We start from the raw sequence: 20,801 nt of genomic DNA, 5'->3' as shown, positions 1-20,801 counted from the left end.
TCTGAATTGCAACGACTTGTTTGTAATCCCTTTCCTTGCACTTGAATCCAATTACTGTGGTGCCAAACTGGAAAACGGAAGAAACTGTGCTCCCATGACGACCTTAGGATAAAATAAAAGAAATAAATAAATTCCACAGTCACAGCAAACTTGCAGACAAATCCATTATTGATAAACTGTTGCACTTCTTAGTACAAGATATTTACAACTTGTTAATTAATATGTGTCTTTTTAAGGTCAAGAATGTATATATATTTTTCAAAATTAAAGAAATTTTGTTAATGAATACTAAAGGAGTTCTCAATACGAATCAACCTGCATTTTGATTGCAAGCTATGATACTCTTCTCACAAAGAGGTGTACAAGACCCCACATCCTCGATACCATCAGTATAATTTCTGCACGATTCTTCCGTTCCTTCTTTCTGCTTTTCCCTTTTCTCACACCAGCAACTGACCCAGGTGAAGTTTAAGCAATATTTGCATCAGGTATGTCGCAGCTTTCAACCTTCTGCCTGGAAGGATGAGTGATGAAATCTGTCTGCAAGATGACATCAGCATGCAGCAAATTTCCAGGCGAATCCCACAACATAACAAAAATAGGTGTTCCTTGTTTGCTGGGGGATTTTTCCGTGCAAGTCCTCCTTCCTTCACGGGGGCTTTATTCTCATGCGTGGTTGTGCTGACTGCAGTGAAACGTGTGTGAGTCAGGACTGCTACGACGACGATGCTCCCCTGGTTCTTGCAGTGCATTCCGTACCAGAACATGCTGCTTGTGGCTGCTTTTACTTTTTGGAAAATGCTACTACATGTCTCACGATGGTCCCGCTCAGGTTTTTTGCAGAGGGTTTGTTTGTTTGGGGGTTTTTTGCAACATTTTGGACAAAAATGTTCCTTTTTAAAGCTGTTACGCCACAGTTACTTCTCATTCTGCTGGTGATTATAATGTACTTTGAGTAGGGGTTTTTTGAATTGACAACCAAAAACTGAAGAGCAAGAACATCCCCCTTCCTCCCACCCCATCCCATGTTCTGAATTACCGTTAAGTGAATGTTACTAAGCCATTTATAGGGACGAGAGATAATTAAGACAAACAAGTTAAGCAATCAAGTTTTTCAGATCTTACAGCCTGTTTTAGCAGTGCTTTAAAAGCCATTCTGTGATAAAAGACCTTTTCTAAAGTATATCAAGAACTAGATTACAGCAATCTTTATTGGAGTTGTTCTTGTTACGACTAATTGTACAGTCACAATAATATATAGCAGTGAACTCAATGTGCAGAAAACCAAAGCAAATATTGAACCTTCCTTAGTACAAATTCGGAGGCCCAGATCCAGGAGCCTTTAATCAAAATTCCAATTAACTTCAAAGAGTTTTACTTGAGTAAAAATTGCAAGCAGAATCTAGTACAGAAAAATTATCATTTTAATTGCCACTAGTCTGATTAAGCGATTCAACTTCCAGTTGATACAAGCACTTACATTAACACTAAAAATTTATTAATGGTCATTTATATTCTACCAAGCCTAATCCTGCCAAAGATTTTTTTTTTCCAGAAGACTGCAGCAAAGATCAGCATAGATTCAAAACAACCCAGCACATCCCTGAAGAAATGCTGCTTGATGCAGCTTCAAGAAACAGCCTTGCAGCAGAAGCAAGCCTTGGCAGCCTACAAGCACGGTGCTGCCACGACTCCGTAATATCACGGGAGCTGGCAGCCACGAAGAGCCAAACTGCCGATGCCGTTTGCGATGTATCACTGACTCCATGGGTGAACCGGCCTCTCTTCTCTCTCTTCAGTGCTGTATGTTTAATTATCAGTAGATGGCACTCATCATGCTGTTCTGCAAGCGCAGGTCCATTTTATACGCAGATCATGGTTTCAGCAGACAGCCTCCAAACACGTCACAGAAATAAAGGACAGCAAACGGGCACGGTCAGTGCTGCTCTGGCCCAGGAGAGCAGCCCACCCAGGCCCCCCAGCTGGCTCAGCAAGTGGAGTGGGCTGAGGCACAGGCAGGATGCACTGAGTATCTGTGCAGTTAAGCCCAAGGGCACCAGAAAAACAACCCTGCTGGTAAGCCCATATCAATTAGTACTTTTAATGTTAGTTTCTTAAAACCCACAGAAAGAATGCAGCTGCCCTCTGCTGCCAATTGGCAGCTCCTCGGTTTGCCCACAGCCGTTGCGACAGAAGCCAGTGAACGATGTGTTTAAAGCCGCACTTTTGCTGTGTGTTCCTCACCTGGCTCTGATCCGCTCCCAGCACAGGGATTTCCCAACAGCGGATGGATGGCCAGCGAGGCACAGCCCCAGCGCAAAGTAGTGCTCTGCCTCCCGGGGTTACACAACACACACAAGGAAAACAAACATGGAAGTCCCCTTGCCTTGGCCAAAGGAGCTAGTCCTAGGGGGTTAGAAGTAAGATCATCTGGCGCGAGCTTACGTCCCTCTGAGAGCTCTGGTTGGGGTCTGCCATGAAGAAAAATACCTCCTGTGGGCTCAATGTCACTTCACTTCCCCCCTTAGCCCCTTTTTGGCCAGCATGGGGCTTCTCCACCCCTTACAAGGCATACATGACAGTTGTCTACTTCAGCCTTTCATCCTCTTTAGATCAGAGCACCCAGCACTTCTCTTCCATTGTGGCTAGGCCTGGGGTGCAGACCTGAGGCACCTGGAGTACCATCTAAATGGGATGGTAAGCACTGAATCCCCCTGTTATCCTCCAAACACTGCACAGCTGGCACTCGTCCCTTAGTGTCACCTCAACTTGGTGGGCAGCTCACTTTTCCTCTGCACCTTGGCTCACACCCAGGTGTGACTGGGAACCACCAGGCACGTGTTTCTTCCCACTCTTCCCAGAACAAGATCAGTGCAGAAAGTAGCAGCTACCATTTTTCTTTGAAAATGCCACTGGAAGGGGACTTGTTTTCTTACCTGTTGAACAATAGCTCAACAGTTATAGCACACACCCAGCGGTGCTGGCGATCAAGGTCCAGTCCCTCTTCCATCTTCAGGGCTGTGAAATCCCATCTTCTGGGAGACTGCCCCAAACACCAGATTATTATCTCTCTCAGGAGCAAGGGGAGCACAAATTCACCCACTGAAGTTGTCTTGCTCGGTGCAAGACAAATTCAGAGGTCACTGGGCCAGGGAACAGGTGCGACACAGCTCATCTTCATGCTTATTTCCTGGGCAAGAGGAGAGCTGTGTCCTGATCCCGATCCCTGACTGTGTGTACATGTTATCCAGTGCCCGACTCATGCGAAATACCTAAACGGGTCCTAGTGAAGGTGCTGAAACGCCGACCTCCACTTTCCAAGATAAACACTTAGCTAGAGAACAGTCTTCCTTCTCTCTGGGCCACTTCGACTGCTGAGTATTGTGTCACAGCAAGAGTGAAGTACGCTGGTTTGGTACACAAAGTACACAATTCAGATAAATTCCTCTACAGGAAGCTGTAGTAGGATTTTCAGTGCTCTGAAGCCTAGACTTGAAGTGTGCGTGGGCAAGGGAAAATAAGTGCTTTTGTGCTTTGGTTTTTTTTTTTTAATATTTTGTGGTTTCAATGAAATTGAGTTTTGTGGTTTCAATTAATTTGAGTTGTGTTGTTTTAGTGAAAGCCTGCCCATCTGTGGACATGTGATATGCCTTTGAAAAGCCTTGGCTCCCACATGCTCTATAGAAACTTCTTCAGCTGTTCATTGCTTAAAACTACCAGAGACTCCCACTCTCATATATGATCCTCTTGCGGCACCTCCTGCCTGTAGAGCATCCAGCCCTAAAACTGTTTCCTTTCACAGAGGACGATTTGCATGTGAGACAGTGCGTGTCCCCTGTTCCTCCCACTGTGAAAGGCACAGAGTTGCAGTGCTCGCTTGCTTCATGCCTGAAGCACCCTGAAAGTTTGGAAAGACTTAAAAACCAGGTATGGGGCCAGAGCGTTTCACACTTCACTGAGGGTTCAGCATCTGTGCAGGCCATGACGTGATTGGCATTTGTGTTCAGATCTCCGGCTTTGGTGCCAGAAGCAGGCAACCAACCTTCAAGGCAGGACACATCTGGGTGAAGCCCTTGGGATGCAGAAGCTAGGAGGTGCTCTTCATCCATAGTACAGACACACCATGTTAAAGCATGCCCTGCCACGCCAGGCCAGGCGGAGTAGAGCAGACTAGGCTGGTGGAAAGAGTGAGTTACAGTCCCTCCAGGCTGAGGAGAACACTTAGCTCAGACCTCCCACTTTCTGGGAGAGGGCTCTGACCACACAGCTACCATTACCATTGACATGCGTGCTGTGCTCTGTGACAGCACCTTTACAAGACACCTCTGCTCTGGTGGGTGCCTGATCTGAGATCACGACAGAGAAGGTAAATGGAGGAGGAGGAGGAATGCGCAGCCCTAACTCCTAAGCTCCAGGGAGGGGTTGAGCTCTCATACGCTTTCTGCCTTCTACCTCTAGGCAGCTCCTTGTCCTGGGTGATGGTTTTGCCCTTTGGGGTGCCTCCTTATATCAGCAGAGGCCAGAAACCTGAATGCAGCCCTGGGAGGCACCTCGGTACCTCAGTGTCTTGCTCTCTGGGTCTGAGAAGGCAGTCGTTGCCACCGGCACCAAGCTTGCGCTTTGTGTGGAGCATTCGTTCTCCTTCTCATCGATGATTTCCTGTGTAAAAACCGAGCACCAGCTGGTTTCTTCCTGAGGGAATGTCCTTTAGGCCCTTCGGAGCCACTCCTGATCCCCATGCCTGACCAACTGTCCTCGCCAATCAAATGGAGCACAACTTCTGCCTCCTAAAAAGTGGGAGTTCATGGCTTGTCACTCAGGAGGGTCCTTGTGGCACATGGGGAGCAAGCCAGCGGGCGAGTCGCAGGAGGAGGGTGCAGGTTGCAACACTCCGCACCGTGTCACCTCTCTGCCCTCTCCCTTGGAAGCAGTATTTCCAGAAGCGATGCAGAGAAAGGAGTTACTCTAGTTTGTTACTCAACTGCTGTTGACTTGTCTTGTGTATTTGGGCTTGGCAAAAAGCTGCTCTGTGACTTGTTGGCCGAACAGGATTAGTGTTCTCTGCTGCCTAACGGCTGAGTTGCAAGGAACGGATAAGTAACTTCTGAAGCACTGAGAGAGGGAGGAAAGGCACTAGAGAGGAATGAAGTGCCCCAAGGAAGCCTTCGAAACTACCTTTGCCTGACTTCCCTGCACACAACAGCATGCATGTGGACTCTAAACAGCGCTTGTTCATTAGGTGGCACTACAGCCCCAGGGTTTCACGGGCGAGCGCAGTCTCCAGAGGGCTCCCCTGGGCCTGAGCAGGGGTTTGTAGGCTCAGAGGCTTCATTGCCCTATTTGCGTATTTTTTTCCTGGGGAAACATGCTGTCCTGACAAATCCTGGAAGAACACGGAAGTGGTATTGCAAAAGCAAAGCAGCAGCAATCAAGACTTCCGATACAGCCGCCCTAGCCTGAAGTCTCCAGGAACTGCACAGGAGAGCCTGGAGCTGCTTGGGGTAAAACCCGTGCAAAGGACCTGTGCAGGTCCATGCAAAGGACCTGCAGTCCACTCGCCCGCCCTGGCTGCACCCAGGCAGCGCAAAGGGCAGCGCTGTGGGGCTGCTGCTTTCCCCTGAACCAGGAGACAGCAGAGCCCGTCCTCTCAAAAATCTCATCCTTTCTCCAACGGCCCGCGGAGAGGCCTCAAAGGCTGCTGGCGATCCAGAGACACGTGCTTTTTGAGGAGAGGGCACCATGCCACTGTGCCTGTGCCTCCTGCCTCTGCTGCGGGGCTGGCAGCGATGCCCTGGCACCTGTCCTGGGGCCTGGAGCCCCCTGTGCTTTTGAGTACCCAACACATCTCAGGTTGTGCCTCTTCCACTGAAATGTCCCGAGCTGAACTGGGGTAGGGAAGGCGCCTGTATTCTCTTAGAGCCCTCCCAGCCACCTTCTTCCTCACCTTGATTTCCTTGGCATTTCCTTGGGTAAATGTTTATACAAGCTTTCAAAGCCAGGGAGTGCGCGGGCAAGCTCTGGGAGTGCTTCCCTTGAACAATTTGGTTTGAGGTGTTTTAACTCCCTCCCGCCGTGTTGCCAGTTACTGCCAGCCTGGAGCAGTTCTCGCAAAAGCCCGGCTTTACCAAGGCACACCTGACGCGGCTGGCAACTGCCACGGCTGTTCCAGTCTCAGCACCCCGCTAGAGGCGGGCCTGGGCTCCTCCATCCCAGCTGGCAGCTTAGTCATTCTCCAGCCCTGGGTCAGTAACCTGCAGCCTACTCAGTGCCCCTCTGTCTGAAGCTGAAAGATAAATGCCCTTGAAATCTGAAGTAACCACGATAATTTTATTTTGAACAGGAAAATGGACTGTTTTTTCCCCTTATCTAATTGATTAGGAATGTCAAATATTCTTTTCTGTACACCGTGCATGCCTCTTATTTATGTAGGAAGCAGCTGGTCTAGGGATTGAGCCAAACACTTTTTTTAACTAGAGAAAATTAAGCTTTCTTTTGGGGCTGGGGGGGGGGTGGTGTCACTGTATTTCATTGCGAGTTGACAGATAGAATCCATCTCTCTGCTTTTCCCTCTGCGTCCTGACATGTGTCTGGGAAACGCTCGCCATGTCCTCGCTTCAAAGAAAACTGCAGGTGTCTGGGAGAACAGGGGCGAGGAGGGAGCACCGAGACACGGTCAGGCCAACGTGAAGTTCGCAGCTCAGGAGCCACGTCTGGGCACCCGAATGACATCAGAAAAAAAATCTTGGCTTTTGTCTGGGTAGATTTCTGTCCACTTCTATTTCTGCACATTGCTGAGCAGTACTAGATGCAATGGTTACTATCTAGAGGATGATATTAGCTTTGCATCCGCGTGACTGTCTAAGTAATTCCTTTCTGTAATGGGCTTAAAATGAAGCGTATGTTCCCGTTTTTCTCAGTAGGCAGTTACGCTTCCCATCTGAAATTATACAGCCTTAGACTGCATTTCAGAAAGTTTTCTTAGGAAGAGCCTGAAATTGCAGCGTAGTTAGATTTGTTGCTGACGAAATCTGTTCATTCGGCCTGACTGACGGATACAGCACCGTCTACTTGCAAAAACCTGGTGGAAAGATGGCTCTTGGTCCGATTTGGTCAAATGGGTAACTGAACTGCCCTAAAAGATGTAGGACTCTGTAAAGTCACTAGTCATCATCACACCTAGAAGTTCATGGAAAGAAAGCTGCCAATCAATAGAACTATTTTGTAGGATAAACATGGAAATAATTTAAACATGAGGAAAAACAGATGATCGATGTTATAGGTGTCACCATAAAGCTGTTACTATGGATGTGCCTCATCCCAAAGCAGCCTGCTGCAGCTCCACGTGACCATGGCCAGTGGTTTTGGGAGTGGGTAGTTTCTTAAAGGGGGATGTACAAAAGAAATGGTAATGAAAACACTAAGTAAGGCCACATATTGCAGGAGGAATGTAAAAATATATCTCCAGTAACACCTCTGTTCACAGAAGGCGAGAGCAGTGATGGGTCCTACATTGCTGGGTCGCTGAACTAGCAATCTTTCATTCGATGTAGGGTTGGCATCATCTGCAGGAGTTTATACCTGAGTGGAGAGAGCTGGGAGATACCGAATAAATGGGGTAGTGTCTTACCGCTCCTTTTAAAAATGTTCACATGACTTTTCATCGCTCAGCCATGGCTGATGTCACCACCATCGCTTCCCACTTTCTGTGATGCAGATCAGCTTGGCAGGTTTTCATCACACATCCCAGATGTGTGCGTGCCTCCGTAACCAAAATGGGATCTTGCTGGACGTCGCCATTGTAGTGAGCAGAGCAGCCACAAATGGGGTGCAAGTGGAGGAACAGGGTTACGAATGGACTTGCTCAGTCACAATAGCACATATAACCTGTGACAGGTTGCTATGAGAAGTGATAATTTTGGTAGTCACCTCGAAAATACCTCAGTCTGGTGAGTTGGCATGACACTGATACAGCTTTCAACAGGCTCACATGTGAGGTGTCCCATGACAGCCAAGCCCACCATTTATCTACACAGGCCTCCAAGCTTGAGTTGTGAAGACCATTAAAAATGGTTTGAAGGGCACATTCACAGCAGTATTGAGACAACCTGGACTATCCTGTCGTGAATATTCCCCTTTCTTTATCGTAGTTGCACAGCATTTCCTAGGGCCATTTCAAAGCTGAACTCATGGCTGTCATTAGGAGTATGGCCAGAATGACACTCTGTGCCTCAAAGCTGAATATTCAGCAGTAACTGAGCTGCTGAATGCTGCTCAATGAGCTCGTAGGAATGAGGCAGCTGAAAAGGCTTGACTTCACCTGGCCTGGCAGGAAACGCTGGGATTTTTTTAATCAGCTAGCCAAACAACCTCCAGCACCTGCTCCCTTAGTGGAGGAGGCCAAGCAACAAACATTTTGCTGGATAAAAGTTTCCACCAAGTTCTCACTGGTGGGAGGGAGATCCGCTGGCAGCACTGCTCTGCATCACCGAGAACTGTTCACAGGGGCTGACCTGGACATAGAGGCAAATATGATCAAACTGGTTGCTTTCACCAGGCATGAGGACACATATACATGGTAACTCGGGCTAAATGTTTGGGTTTGGCTATTCCAGGTTTTTACTTGTGTTATCAGGAGCGGGTGAATTGCCAAAGGTTTGGCAGCTGATAAAAACAAGTGCTGTACCAGATCGAGGGCAAACCCCATGCTCAGAAGCAAGTTACTAGCCCCAGCTCCTCTTTCCTACATGTTTCACGGTCCCTGAGGGACATATAATTTGACAACATTGTTGGAGGACGAGGCATGCTCTGCATGTTGAGCAAGCTGGATTTTGCTGAGGCAGTGGTTCCAATGATCAAATTTTAGCACTAACTGTAGTTGTTAAATAAATCAAGACAGGAGCTGTGTTCCTGGACTTGCTGCTGCTTGTCATACACTGGCACATTGTTCTCCCAAGGTGGGATTCACTGTACTTGGTGTTTGCCAGCTAAAAATTAAGCACCTTGAATTGAGCTGACTGAAAATGAAGCAGTCAAACACTATCAGCCCTTGTCTCCTTCTCTAGACAAAGGAGAGCGTTGAGCACTGCCACAGCATGATTCATCCCAACCTTAAAAAAATTAAGCCAGGGAATTGAGTTGCTTTCTGGCCATGCCCATCTCACTCTGTTGACCACCAAGGGAGTGAGACAGCTGGGTGAGATTTCAGAGCCAATGTTTAGATGGCTCAGATGTCTGCTGTGAGGTGAATCCCACCGTTGGCCAAGAAGGTGAGCTTTCTGCCCCGGTGAGTGACCAGAGTTACCACCACATATGAATCCTCGGGTGTGGGTATGCATGGAGGGCACAGCAAGCACAGGGGAAGTACAAACACAGAGCCTTCTGAGGGTCTGCATGCTGCATCCCAGCTCTGCCCTTCCTAATGACCTCCCACTAATCCATCTCCAAAATCTCTTTGGCGTGGCTAATGTTTGCTCAGAAATTGGCTTCTACTGACCAAGAGGTTACCCTGACTGCTGATGTGACTGACCACATAGACCCTGTAGCAGGGGACAGGTTTATCTTCCGGGTTGGAGAAGAACAGACCAAAACAGTGCCAAGAAGATGCCACCTTCGCAATGCATTTATCGTTACCCAGAACACAAATCCATCACCCGGGGCCAGGACCTGACATTTGAGCCCAGACAATGCAGGTAGGTGGGACCTTGGATCTGGCTTTTCTGGATTGCCTTAGGAATGTCAGTGCACAAAGTCAAGCCTTGAAACAAATGAGTTTGCTCAACTTCGGGCGTCAGTGGACACGTACGTCAAATGCCTACTTAGACCTGCCATCCGCTCCTCCACTGCAGAATCTGGCCCTCTTTTCTGGTGCCAGGACAAGGCTGGCCAGCTGTGCATGGTACTGACTGAGCGCCGAGTCTTGTCGGTAACAGAGATGTGCCATGTCTGTGAGCACTCAAAAACTACTGGGTCCATCTTGCCCAGCAGCCTGGCTTCTCGTGTAAGAAAGTAGAAATCTGGGGAGACGTATACAGCTGAAGTAATGCCATTTTGTGTACAAAGACTCCATTTTCATTTAAAAAAGGGCAACTCCTTTCATGCACCTGCTATTTAATCAGAAATCCCAATAATCCTCAGACATAGAGATATAGATCTGATCGGCCCCTTGAAGACTGTTGATTGACACTGCCAACAAACGAGAGGCGTGGTGTTTCAGATGCTAAATTTCTCAGGAAAGAAGTTAGAATAAACAGTTTTACTTGGATTCCTCCGCAACACAGACATTTAAATACAGTCAGTTGGGTGCCAGTGACACTGTCATGGGGAAGAGAAATCCCGAAGAAGTCTGAGCGCAAGCCAAATGGGAACTGAAGAGCCAAGGTGCAAGTAACAGGAGTTCCCCTCATCCCAGCCTGGAAGCCTGGCCAGAAATGTCATGAAACCATTCGTCCCACCTGCGATGTGTATTGCTTTGTTATTCTATTTTATTTAATCTGGCAGTAAATTGACGTATATGATATGACCACCGTGATTAGCTTGTATGGATGGCTTCATAGCCTGGGTATGGCTATGCAGGGGTGGCTTGGGGTGGCTACCTGGCTTACCTTGAAGAGCCCCCCGCTCCCCACAGGAAAGCCCTGGGGTGGTGGGCAGCCCAGCCGCAGGGCCCTCACTCCTCTGCGGAGCTGGGAACGGGCGAGCCACAGCGGCGGGGACGAGCAGCAGCCCCGAAGCGCCGACACTGCCGTGATGGGAGCCATCCACGCTGACCGACCCCTGCGCAGCGGGGGAGAAAAACAAAACTGGCCCAGGAGGGCCTTGTTGCGAGAAGGAAGTATTATTTAACGTGCATTGTGTTGGGAAAGGAAAACAAGGGTCCTGGCACCAGGCCAGGTCCATTGGCCTCTTTTTTTTTTTTTTCTCTTTTCTTTTCTTCTGGGCAATTGTTCTAGTGAGGCCAATTTTGGGGTTTTTTTTGTTTTGTTTTGTTTTCTTTTGTTTTCTTTAGTGTTTTTGGAGTTGACAATGCACGGGGTAATTTCTCAGCACTCTTCCTGAGTTTTGGCACAGGGGCTGCCCGAGCGCTTGGCCGCGCTTCCTGTGGCAGAGTTGCCACGGCCACGGCCACGGCCACGGCCACTGGCGTGCAGGTTGCATCACTGGGCGAGCTGGGGCTTCTTGCCTGCCCCGGAGCCGGGGGCGCAGGCAGGAGGGAGAGACGGGAGCGCAGGCAGCGGGGTGAGTCAGTGTGGAAAGGCAGTGCGCATTTCTGCAGGGTGACTCACCAGCCCTTAGGAAGAAAAAAAATAATAAAAAAAAATTCCAGCCAAATTCTTTCAGGGAGGTAAACAAGGTCACGCAGCGCGGCGAGATCCTGTTTACCTGAGACAGGACGTCTTTGCAGAGCCTGTGCTGGAAGTGGGGCCGTGTTGACATGACTCAGGGCGGCTGACGTGGGGAGATGGGGCTGGGGGCACCGCTCGGCCCGAGGGTCCTGGCTTCACTGCGGCGAGGAGGGGACAAACCCCCACCATGGGGCCAGAGTCTCCCCTCCGCAGAGGATCGTCCTGCCACCCTGCGGCTCTGCCAGGAGGGAGAGCAGGGGGCAAGGGACCACTGGGCGACGGCAGGGCTTTGCTGGTGCTCGACACTCGCCTCCAGCCCTCCTCCATGCCAGCAGCCCCAGTGACTCCGACCCACTGCTGCCCACCTGCCCGTACCCCACCGTGAGTGGGCACTTTCCCTGCGGCCCCACAAGGAAGCCCCGGTGGCCACACGGTTAATCAGAGCCCATTCCAGACGCTGACTGAGTGTTTTTTCCTGATAACAAGACGTGTGTGAGTGTACGTCGCTCGTCGCTCGGGTGAATATCCTGTTCTTGCGACGGGCCGGAGAAGCGGGGGGCAGCCGGGGGCGGGGGACGACGGGGCAGCGCGCCGGGATTTCGCATTCCTGGCATTCCTGCCTTGGCCGGTGACTGCAAAACAGCCCAGCGGGGGGGACAGGGCACCCACAGGTGGCCGCTCCGGCCACCTGCGTACCCACGCTTTGCCTCATCGCTGCCTCCCTGGCGAGCCCGGCTGCGGCATCGGGGCGACGGGTCAGCCCAGGCCACCCCTCCGTGGCCACTAGGTCCCTAGGTGGAAGCAGCCTGGCCCCCTCAGCGTCTCCTCTTTCCCTGGTGGTCTTGGCCCCTTTTCCGGCACCTGTCCTTTGGTTTGACCTTCCTGGCCGTGTGCTGGGAGCGCCTTTTCCGGCACGGCCCCCGCGCTCCGGCCCTGCAGCAGGGCACACCGGCGTGAACCCCCCAGCCGGGGGGTCTGGGGCACCTGCTGCAGGATGAAAGGCTGTGGGGCCTTGCCGAGTCCCTGTGTCCTACCCTCGGCCACCCTGGTCAACCAGCAAAGACATACTGCAAGGGCTTTGCGCTCAGGTCTCGCAGTCCGGGGTTTCACTTGGTGAGAAAGCCCCGCTCTCTTCCCCACTGGGGTGTTGTGCATGGGGAGGACAGGGATATACAGGAGTAGAAGCTACCCTGGTCTGCGCAGTTGAATTTAACTCTCAATAAGCACATTTCTCCTGCCCCTTCCTTTTCCATAATCCCCGACCCATCAGCCAGACTGAGCTTCTCACCAGGTCCAGAGAAGCAAAGGATGCTCGGTGCTTCCCCTGCTCCCAAGCTGCCATCAGGAACCAGCATGGTGATGGAGGAGCCCGCGGGACGCCCTCCTTCTGTCGGCACCACTTCAGCTCTCGGGGGTGCAGAAGAGCACCCACAGCCCTGCTTCACCCCCAAACGAAGCACAGAGCCCAAGGGTGCCCCTCAGCCGGCTGCCTGGACCCAGCCCCTCCACCCTTGCAGAGGTGAGCCAGGATGTCTAATCCAGCTATTTCAAGTGCTGCAGCAAGACAAGCTCTTTTCTTTCTTTTTTTTCCCCCCACCTTTTTTTCATTGACACAACAAACCAAACAGGGCCAACACTGACCCTCAGCCAGCGCTATGTCATGATGGTTTTGTCTCATGGTCAAATCAAGATCCTTGGGGTCTTGCATAACCAGGTACTTGGGAAAAGAAAGATTTCTTTCTTTCTTTAAAACACACCCCTGTTTGCTTTCTCCAGCTTCCCGCTTTCCCCTTTCACAACCTGCCGGGGTTTGGTAACTTTCTCAATGAAACAGGCACACGTCGTAGCCCCATGGACCGCTAAAAAGAAGGAGAAGGAGACTCCCCGGCTCCCATCACCAGCTGCACACACGTGTGTTGGTGGAAGAGGAAGGGATGGGGAGGAAAGAGGACGGTGCCTCTGGTCACATGCAGAACCCCGTTTTTGAGGAATTGAAAGCATGTTATATCTGCAAGATTTCAAAAAAAACCCCAAGGGTGCTTCTGCATTTTAGGAAGCGGCCAGCGCAGCCATGTCCCCGAAGCCTGGGCAGGCTTACGGGAGGCTCTCGAGGGAGTCATGGCGATAGCCCTCCCTGCAGCCATCGGGGAGAAAATTGGGGCACGCTGGGCACGGGTTCAGCCCACGACTGGGGGTGCAGCAGGGATCTCAGCCTCATCCCAGCGCCTGGTGCCTTTGCCCTGGCAGCAGTGGGATGAGGAGCTGGTGAGGTTTGGGGTTTGTTTGGTGCTTGTCTGTTTGCGGGGAGACTTACCACCAAGCCACTGCGATTTTGGTAGATATGTGTATTTTGGTCTATTTCTGGTGGGGGAATCCGCCGTGACGCAGGGTCAGGGTATCTGCCGGACTGCAGTCAACACCAGATAAGCTGCCTTCGCTTGGTGTGGAGGCAGGTCCTCGCTGTCTCAGGGCCTGTCTCTGTAGAGAAGAGCTGCCATGCATCAGTCCCAATTTTCTTCCCAGCAGAGAGGGCCCTTTTACCCCCCACTGGAAGAGGACTAAGCCACACTGCAGAAGAGCGCTCGGTGCAGGACAAGGCAAAGGGGGCTTCTGCACTTTGAACTCAGCCCCCAGTGCTGTGCAGGAGCTCCATGTGGAACTCCATTTATTCCAAAATTCCTTAAATTCAACTTCTTTTCAAACAGCCCTTTATGTGTGCAACTGAGGAGAGCCCTGGTATTGGGGAAAGGTAGGAAGATTTTGGACAGCAGGTTGACAAGCGCCTTATAAACACATGTAATGACCCAGGGTCCATCGGAGGAACGGTGTTGAAGCCTGACACTCGTTGGCAAAGCTGGCCCGGCCCAGCCCGAGACTGCTTGGGAAGGGGTGTGCATGAGTCCCGTGCTCCCAGAGCAAGGGTCCAAAGATCAGGAGCTTAATCCAAGGCACAAAGCTTGAGTTGCTCAAAGACTTCAGCTCTGCCCAGGGCTGCCAAGCAACCCAGGTCCTTGGGAATGGGAAAACCCCAGCAGGGATTCACTGGACTCCCAGAGATTACAGCCCAAATGACTAAACCTGTTAGGTCACCCAAATGATCTACTTCCTTTTATGGTCAAAATCAAGTGTCAGAATCACAGGTTTCCTCTTTCCTTAGAACTGGGCTTTCTTGATACCACAAATCCTTCTTGCAATGCTAAAATTAAATGTCTGAAAGCACATGCATAGTGTTGCAATCTTGCTGCTTTGCTTACTGGTCTGTGTAATGCATGAGTTGAGTAACAAACAATAGATGTTGGAAATAGCCGGGACTGAGATTTCCTCTTTCAATTGCAGAATTGTTTCCTTGACTGGTGCGTGCATAAGCCAGGTGGCAAAATGCTTGCCCTGACCAAGCTTCCTGGCAAGCAGGAGGGGTCTTTGGGTGAGGGGTGGAAAGGAGTGAAAGAAAAAGCTCCCAAAAAGCAACTCCTGCCTTTCTTGGGCTTAGCTTCACCCTCCTACTCCTTTGCAAGTTCACTCCGTCTCTGAGCAGCTGGTTCTTGCAGCTCCTCACAAACTTCTCAGGTCCATTTTCAAACCTGTGGATGGGAACTATTGCCACCCCATACGAGTGATGGAGACCTGAGATGCAGATGCCCATACACAGAGCACCTCGGATACTGTCAAAACCTGGCACTGTGACCTCTCCCATCCAGTGACACATACCCCAGGGAGCCAGGTCCTAGCAGCCCTGGGGAGCAGCAGAGCTTGATGCTCTCCCAAATTCAAGAACTGCAGTGACCATTTCCACCCCCACCTTAGCCCGCAGTAAGTCCCAGACGGTACCAGCTCCAGCCGAGCGTAGGCATCCAGGTCTCATCAGGCTCTTATTTCCCTCCACTCCAAGTCAATGAGGACTCATCACATTTGAGGTTCAGGGCCCACCTGCCTTACCCACGGCTCAGCGGGAGGCCTGGCAGGGAAGTTGTCATCTCCTGGTCTCCAGTAGACCATTGAACACAGGTGGGGAGCTTGCAGTGGAGCGGCTTTCCTGGATGCTGTAGACCCAGCTGGGTGCTTCTGGTCCTGGCTGTGCAGGCACCCACACATATGTGTTTCTGCTTCCGAAACACCCAGCTGTTTGAGGTCTCCTCCAGACCCTGGTGTTTGCACCTTGTTTGACTAAAATGGCTGTCTCTGCTGCACTCAACTGTTGTGACCCAAGAAAGGGACCCCTGGGAGGGGTAAGGTGGCTGCCTGTCAAGCTTGTGACACTTTGGCTTTGGGGCCACGGGCATCCCAAATGCCAGGGATGCTGCCAGCAGCAATGATGTCCCTCCCCAGCTGCACCCACAGCGCAGGCAAAGCAGTGCGGTGGGCACGGCAGCACCGTGCCAGCTCCTGCCGTTTGCTGCCTGAGGGCCTCCGCTTCCTGGATGGGTGTTCACATGCACCCAGATTCCTTAGAGGTTTTTTTTTTTTAATCCAGGTTCATAAGTATTCATGTTTTCCAGCTGGCAAAAATCCCCTGTTGCTGGCTGGCCTTCCTCGGGGACTGATGGTGTACCAGCCCCTGGTCTTCCTCCTCGTGGCAGTGGGAACCCTCCAAGCTCCCAGGGCTTCTCCTACACCCATCCACCCAACCTGGCCCTCTCTCCAAAAGGAGAAGCAGCTCCTTATCCCAAACCACTCCAACCAGCTAACGTCTTGCTTGGAAAAAAACACACCGGATGAGCTTGCAATCAAATATCCCGGTTTCTAATGGCTGGGTTAGAGCAGGGAGGGAAGGGCATGGGATTTAGCTCTGGCTTTGGGGGTTGCACCTGGCTCCGCATCTGTGTTCAGAGTGGGACACTGGGGCAGGTTTTCTGTCCTGCACGGTAGCAGCATCTGGTTGCTCCTTCCTGGCCATGAGCTTTGAAACCATCTACAAAACCTGAGTAAATAAATAAGTACAACAATAGGTCACAGCATACCCAGTGGGACTATCCATGGAAAAGGGAAAATATGTATCATGGGGAAAAAACTGCAAATCCTGTTCAGCTGCTCCTTTCTGTTTCATTTAACACACTTGAAGGTGGCTGCACTGGGAAAATGCTTTATTCAATTACTGGGCTGTTCACACCAGCTTCAGCGGAGCCAGGAGAGCCTCGTCCCTGCCAAACCTGAATGCAAAAAGCACCCGTTTCATCCCTTTTACAACTGGCTGATGAAGCTGGTGGGATGCTCTGATGAGCAGAGCATCCCCTATCCCACCCCAGGGACAAACCTGCACCACTGGCTGTCCACCCCGCTGCAGCAGGTGTGGTCCTACCCTTTGTGGACCGAGAGCCTCATCCGGATTTGTGCGTCCTTCTGGGAGGGAGCTGCCCCTTGCCCAGCCTGGAATGCTCCCAAGTGGGGTCCCCCACAAGCGAGAGGTGCGCTCCCCCTTCACTCGCCAGCCAGCACTGCCTCAAACTTTCCAGGGCAAGGCTATGCTGCGATTGTGGTGTTTTGTCCACGGCCACTGGCTTTATGGGACACCAGGGAGACCCCCTTTTCCTACCTCCCCCTCCCAGCACAAGCATTTTGTTTTTCTTCTTGATTAGCGGAAAAAATTCCTGAACCTGTCAGAGGGAAGGAAGGTCTTTTCTCTCTCTCTCTCTCTTTCTCTGTCCTCGGACAATTAGTGAAATACAAACAATTTCCATCCTCACCGTGAAACACTTTTTCCACCTAAATAACACCTCTGCAGGCTTTAAAGGCACAGACCCCTTTCACAGCCCCCCCCTGCCCCAAGAGATGCCCTCCCGGGGCCACACTGGAGCGGGAGGGGGGTGGCTGTTCCCCATCCTGCTTCACCTGGACACATGCGGCCGGCCCAGGGCTTGGGGCAATGTGGGCACCTCACACAGGCAACACCCAGGGCTTTTCCTTGCAGACATCAAGCCAGCATGTGCCGGGTCACGGCAAACCTCCCTGCCCTCCTGCTAACGCCTCGGCATGCCCAAATGTCACCTCTCCCGAGTGCCCCGCCAACCTGCCGAGGTCCATGGGGTCTGCTGGCATCCTCAGCCGAGGCCTGGGGAGCAGTGAAGTCCCCTCCACGGAGGTGGCCGTCCCCAGGACCTCCTCCGCACCCACCCGCATACGCCTGGCTGAGCTCCGCTGCCCCATGAGCAGCCCTGCCTGCTATGGGGGACCCCGGCCCTGCCCGCTGGAGGAGAGAGCGAGCATCCCACCCGCCGTGCGTGCCACGGAGTGCCTCCTTACAGCCACCTGCCTAATTTAGGCAGCCAAAGCACTCGTGCAGGTGCGTGGCGTGGTTGACGTGTACACATCACCATGTGTGTACACTGGGCTGTCTGCGTGCCAGACCCTCATGGGGCAACATCCGACGTCGCCAGGGAGAAGATCGCCTATGGGACATCCAGAGCCCTCTGGCCAGCCGTCTCCTGGGGCCCCTGGGCTGCCACTGGGCACGCGTGCCTCAGTAAGGGGTTCTCCCTGGAGCACACCTTGGTTCATTAATCACCACTTTTCTTGCTCTGACCTCATCTCATTTGTCTCTGATGTCATCACTCGGCTCTGTGCTGCAGGGACCAGCAGTAGCTAACACCTTCTCCTTTGCTATTCCCCAGGTCTGTGCCAAGATTCGTACTGACAAATAGTTTCTCTTCGTGCAGAAAACACCCAAGCAGGGCCTGGGTTTGGGGAGGAGAGCTTGCCTTCACTGATTGCGTTGGCCAGCGGTGGCCAGGGCCGAAGGCCGGGGTATTTGGGAACTTGGGAGTTTCCAAAGCTGCCGGGGCAAGGCCTGCAGTGGAGCTGCTCGCCTGGCATCTCCGCTCCATCCGTCCTTTGTTTTTGCAGCATGTGCAAAAAAAAAAAGATCACAGCAAACATTTCAAAACGCGCATCGACTGTCAAGCCACAAACCTCCCTGCTGCCTGGTCCCCGCAGTGTTTGGGTTGCTGCTTAATCACTTGCAAACCGCTTCTTTTATTGAGTTAGTAATTACAAGGGAGTTGTTTCCCTCGAGGCTGCTTTCCTCCTGGCTTCGCCAGGGCCTTTGCTGTGAACCCAAGGCAGTCCATCACGCAGGAGAGTCCCGTTTGGTATCTGCCGGGCTGGGGGAGGAAAAAGGGTAGGTGAGCCCTGCCATAATTTTATATTTTGATCTCTTCACCCTCCTGGCTCCTCTGCTGAGAGCCCCACAGACCCAGCGCTGTGACTGGGGGTCTCGCGTTAAGCCAGTGCCTGCACCACTTGCAGGGAGGCCCTGGCGTTTGGAGTTCCCCCCACTTCCCACCCTCTTCCTGCTCATTTTTGGGGGGGCTCTGTTGTTCCTTTAACCCTGCATTGAAAGCTGAAAACAGCCGAGGCTGCCTGGCTTCCTCGCAATGTCTTTTAAGATAGGAAATTCCCAAGACTGCAGTGAGTTCATTTGGTCACGGGCAGATCACGGCTTGAGGGGGCCAGCACCGTTTGGTCACGGGCTGCATGAAGGCGAGCGGGGAACAGCTGCATACTCGTTTTTTTTGTAGTTTCTTTTTCCTAAATATCTTTGAATTCTTCATATTTTCCTCCCTCTTTGTACCCTGCTTTTCCCTTGGCACAGCCGGCTTCTCCACCCCCAGGGCCCACCAGGCACCGGTGCACGGACAGTGAGATGGGGCCACCCTCCGACACATTCCCATCCCACCCCAGGATTCGGCGGGATGGCAACAGCTCCCACCGAGCCCTCTCCCAGCCGTGTCCGGAGCGTGGGCAGGTCGGGCAGTGGGACAGGGCAGCCGTTGTGGGGGGCACGCCAGGGAGGTGCGAGCCCAGCGCGGGGAGGGCAATGCCTGTGTGGGCTTTGTGCCACATGGCTGGGCTGAAGAAGGCCCTTCCTTCAAGCCACAGCAGGCGTGGGTGCGAGCTTAAGCCATTCGCATTCCTGAGCGCCAATAAAATAAGCAAACAGTCCAGGGTTTTCTGGGGCCTGGCGAGGAAACTCTTGCAAACTGATTTTTCATTTCATGTAGCCGTGCGACAGGTTTAATGTTGCAAACCCTCAGCACTAAAAAGCCTGAAGCCTGGCTTTAAAACACGGGGTTTTCTTTTTGCACCTGAATAGCCCACGAGCTTGCTCTCCCATCTGCTTGCCGCTTTCGAGAGCCGTGTTCTCACAGGAAGACCCATCACCGAAGCCTCTCTATGCTGCCTCGAAGTCTGGATGCGCTTCCTCCAGCAAAAGCTGAACCTCCCGTTGAATGACACATCCCAAAGCTGGGCCTTTAGGTAAAGCAGCAGTCGAGCAATTAAACCAGGGAGAGTTGCCAAGGCTCCCCGGCTCCTCTGAGATCACCTGTAGCACCGGGCAAGCCAAGCCGGCACCCCCGCACAGAGGAGACGCTTTCCGGCAGCATGCTGCAGCCTTCCCGGGGCTTACTTCGGGATTTATTTCCCGAGCTTGGCTTTGCGGGGTGGATGTAAACCACCTGCTCCAGCCTTGAGAAGCGGCGCGGGCACCTGCCTTCCCGCGCCCCGCGCTGACCTGTGCTGAACGCACGCCAGGGCGCTGCGAGCAAACGGCGTTCAAGCGAGCGCCCGAGCAGCTGCCGTCGGCGGACGCCAGGCGCTGCGGAGGTGTTAGCTCCCGGCGTCCGGGCCTGCGGCTTCTTTCAGCACCTATTCATTTCCAGCTGTTAAAAGCAGAGGCGCACGCTTGTGGATGGGGTTGCACGCCTGCCCTGGGGCCACCGTGGCCAGGCGGTGTGCTGGCCCCCTGGGATGCCAAGCCCCTCCTCTCACCCCTGGTGCGGGCTGGCGCACCCATGCTTCCTGTGCCTTGTACCCCTCTTTGCACCCATGGCTCCCCAAGTTCCCTGCTGACAGGTCCTCAAGCCCAAAGAAGTCTCACGCCAAAAATCGTTCTTTTCACTGGATTATCCTAAGGAAATCAGAGCAGGGATGTGATTATGATCCTCGCTGTGATTTTGCCTGTGCTTTCCATCCTCGGGGGCGGACAGAGCTCACCCCTACTCCAGCTCCCTTTGGAGGATCAGGGAAAATGTGTCCTCACCCCAAAATGAACCACGCTGAAGTGAGGCACACACCCGGGAGTGCCGGGCTTGTCCTTTGAGGACAGCCTGGAGCACACCTAGACACCGAGCTCCTCGGGTTCACCATTGCAGCCCAACTCCCCACTTGGGTCTACGCTCCTCAGAGCTGAGCCATGGACTGGGGGTGCTGTGCATGTGCCGGGGGAACCCCAAAATTGAGGCATGGGGCAGCCGCTGCCTTTGCTCCCCGTGGCCTTGTGCCCAAGTGTCAGATGTGCAATACCTCCCTTGCTGGGAGGAAAGGGAAACGCAACGGCCTTTCCGACCGAGGGAAGGACCGCCGTTGTCTAGACGATGTGACTGAGGGAAAGGGCCGACTGTTTGTACAGCTTTGGGGAGTGTAAACAGTGACGACTGTCCCAAGCCCTTCAAAGCAGAGGAATTC

The 20,801-nt window shown here is 52.4% G+C and overlaps 1 long non-coding RNA gene across 1 annotated transcript; it reads left to right on the top strand.

Annotated features, from left to right (window-relative positions):
* The first annotated feature begins 11,496 nt into the window (after positions 1–11,496).
* Positions 11,497–19,016, top strand: LOC142404677 (uncharacterized). Its single transcript, XR_012773935.1, has 3 exons — positions 11,497–11,860; positions 12,613–12,861; positions 18,928–19,016. It is a non-coding gene; the product is annotated as an uncharacterized LOC142404677 (long non-coding RNA).
* Positions 19,017–20,801: the final 1,785 nt, after the last annotated feature.

The sequence above is a fragment of the Mycteria americana genome, chromosome 1, assembly GCF_035582795.1.
Source record: "Mycteria americana isolate JAX WOST 10 ecotype Jacksonville Zoo and Gardens chromosome 1, USCA_MyAme_1.0, whole genome shotgun sequence".
NCBI classification, from domain to species: Eukaryota; Metazoa; Chordata; class Aves; order Ciconiiformes; family Ciconiidae; genus Mycteria; species Mycteria americana.
This window is presented reverse-complemented; position numbering and strand designations above follow the sequence as displayed.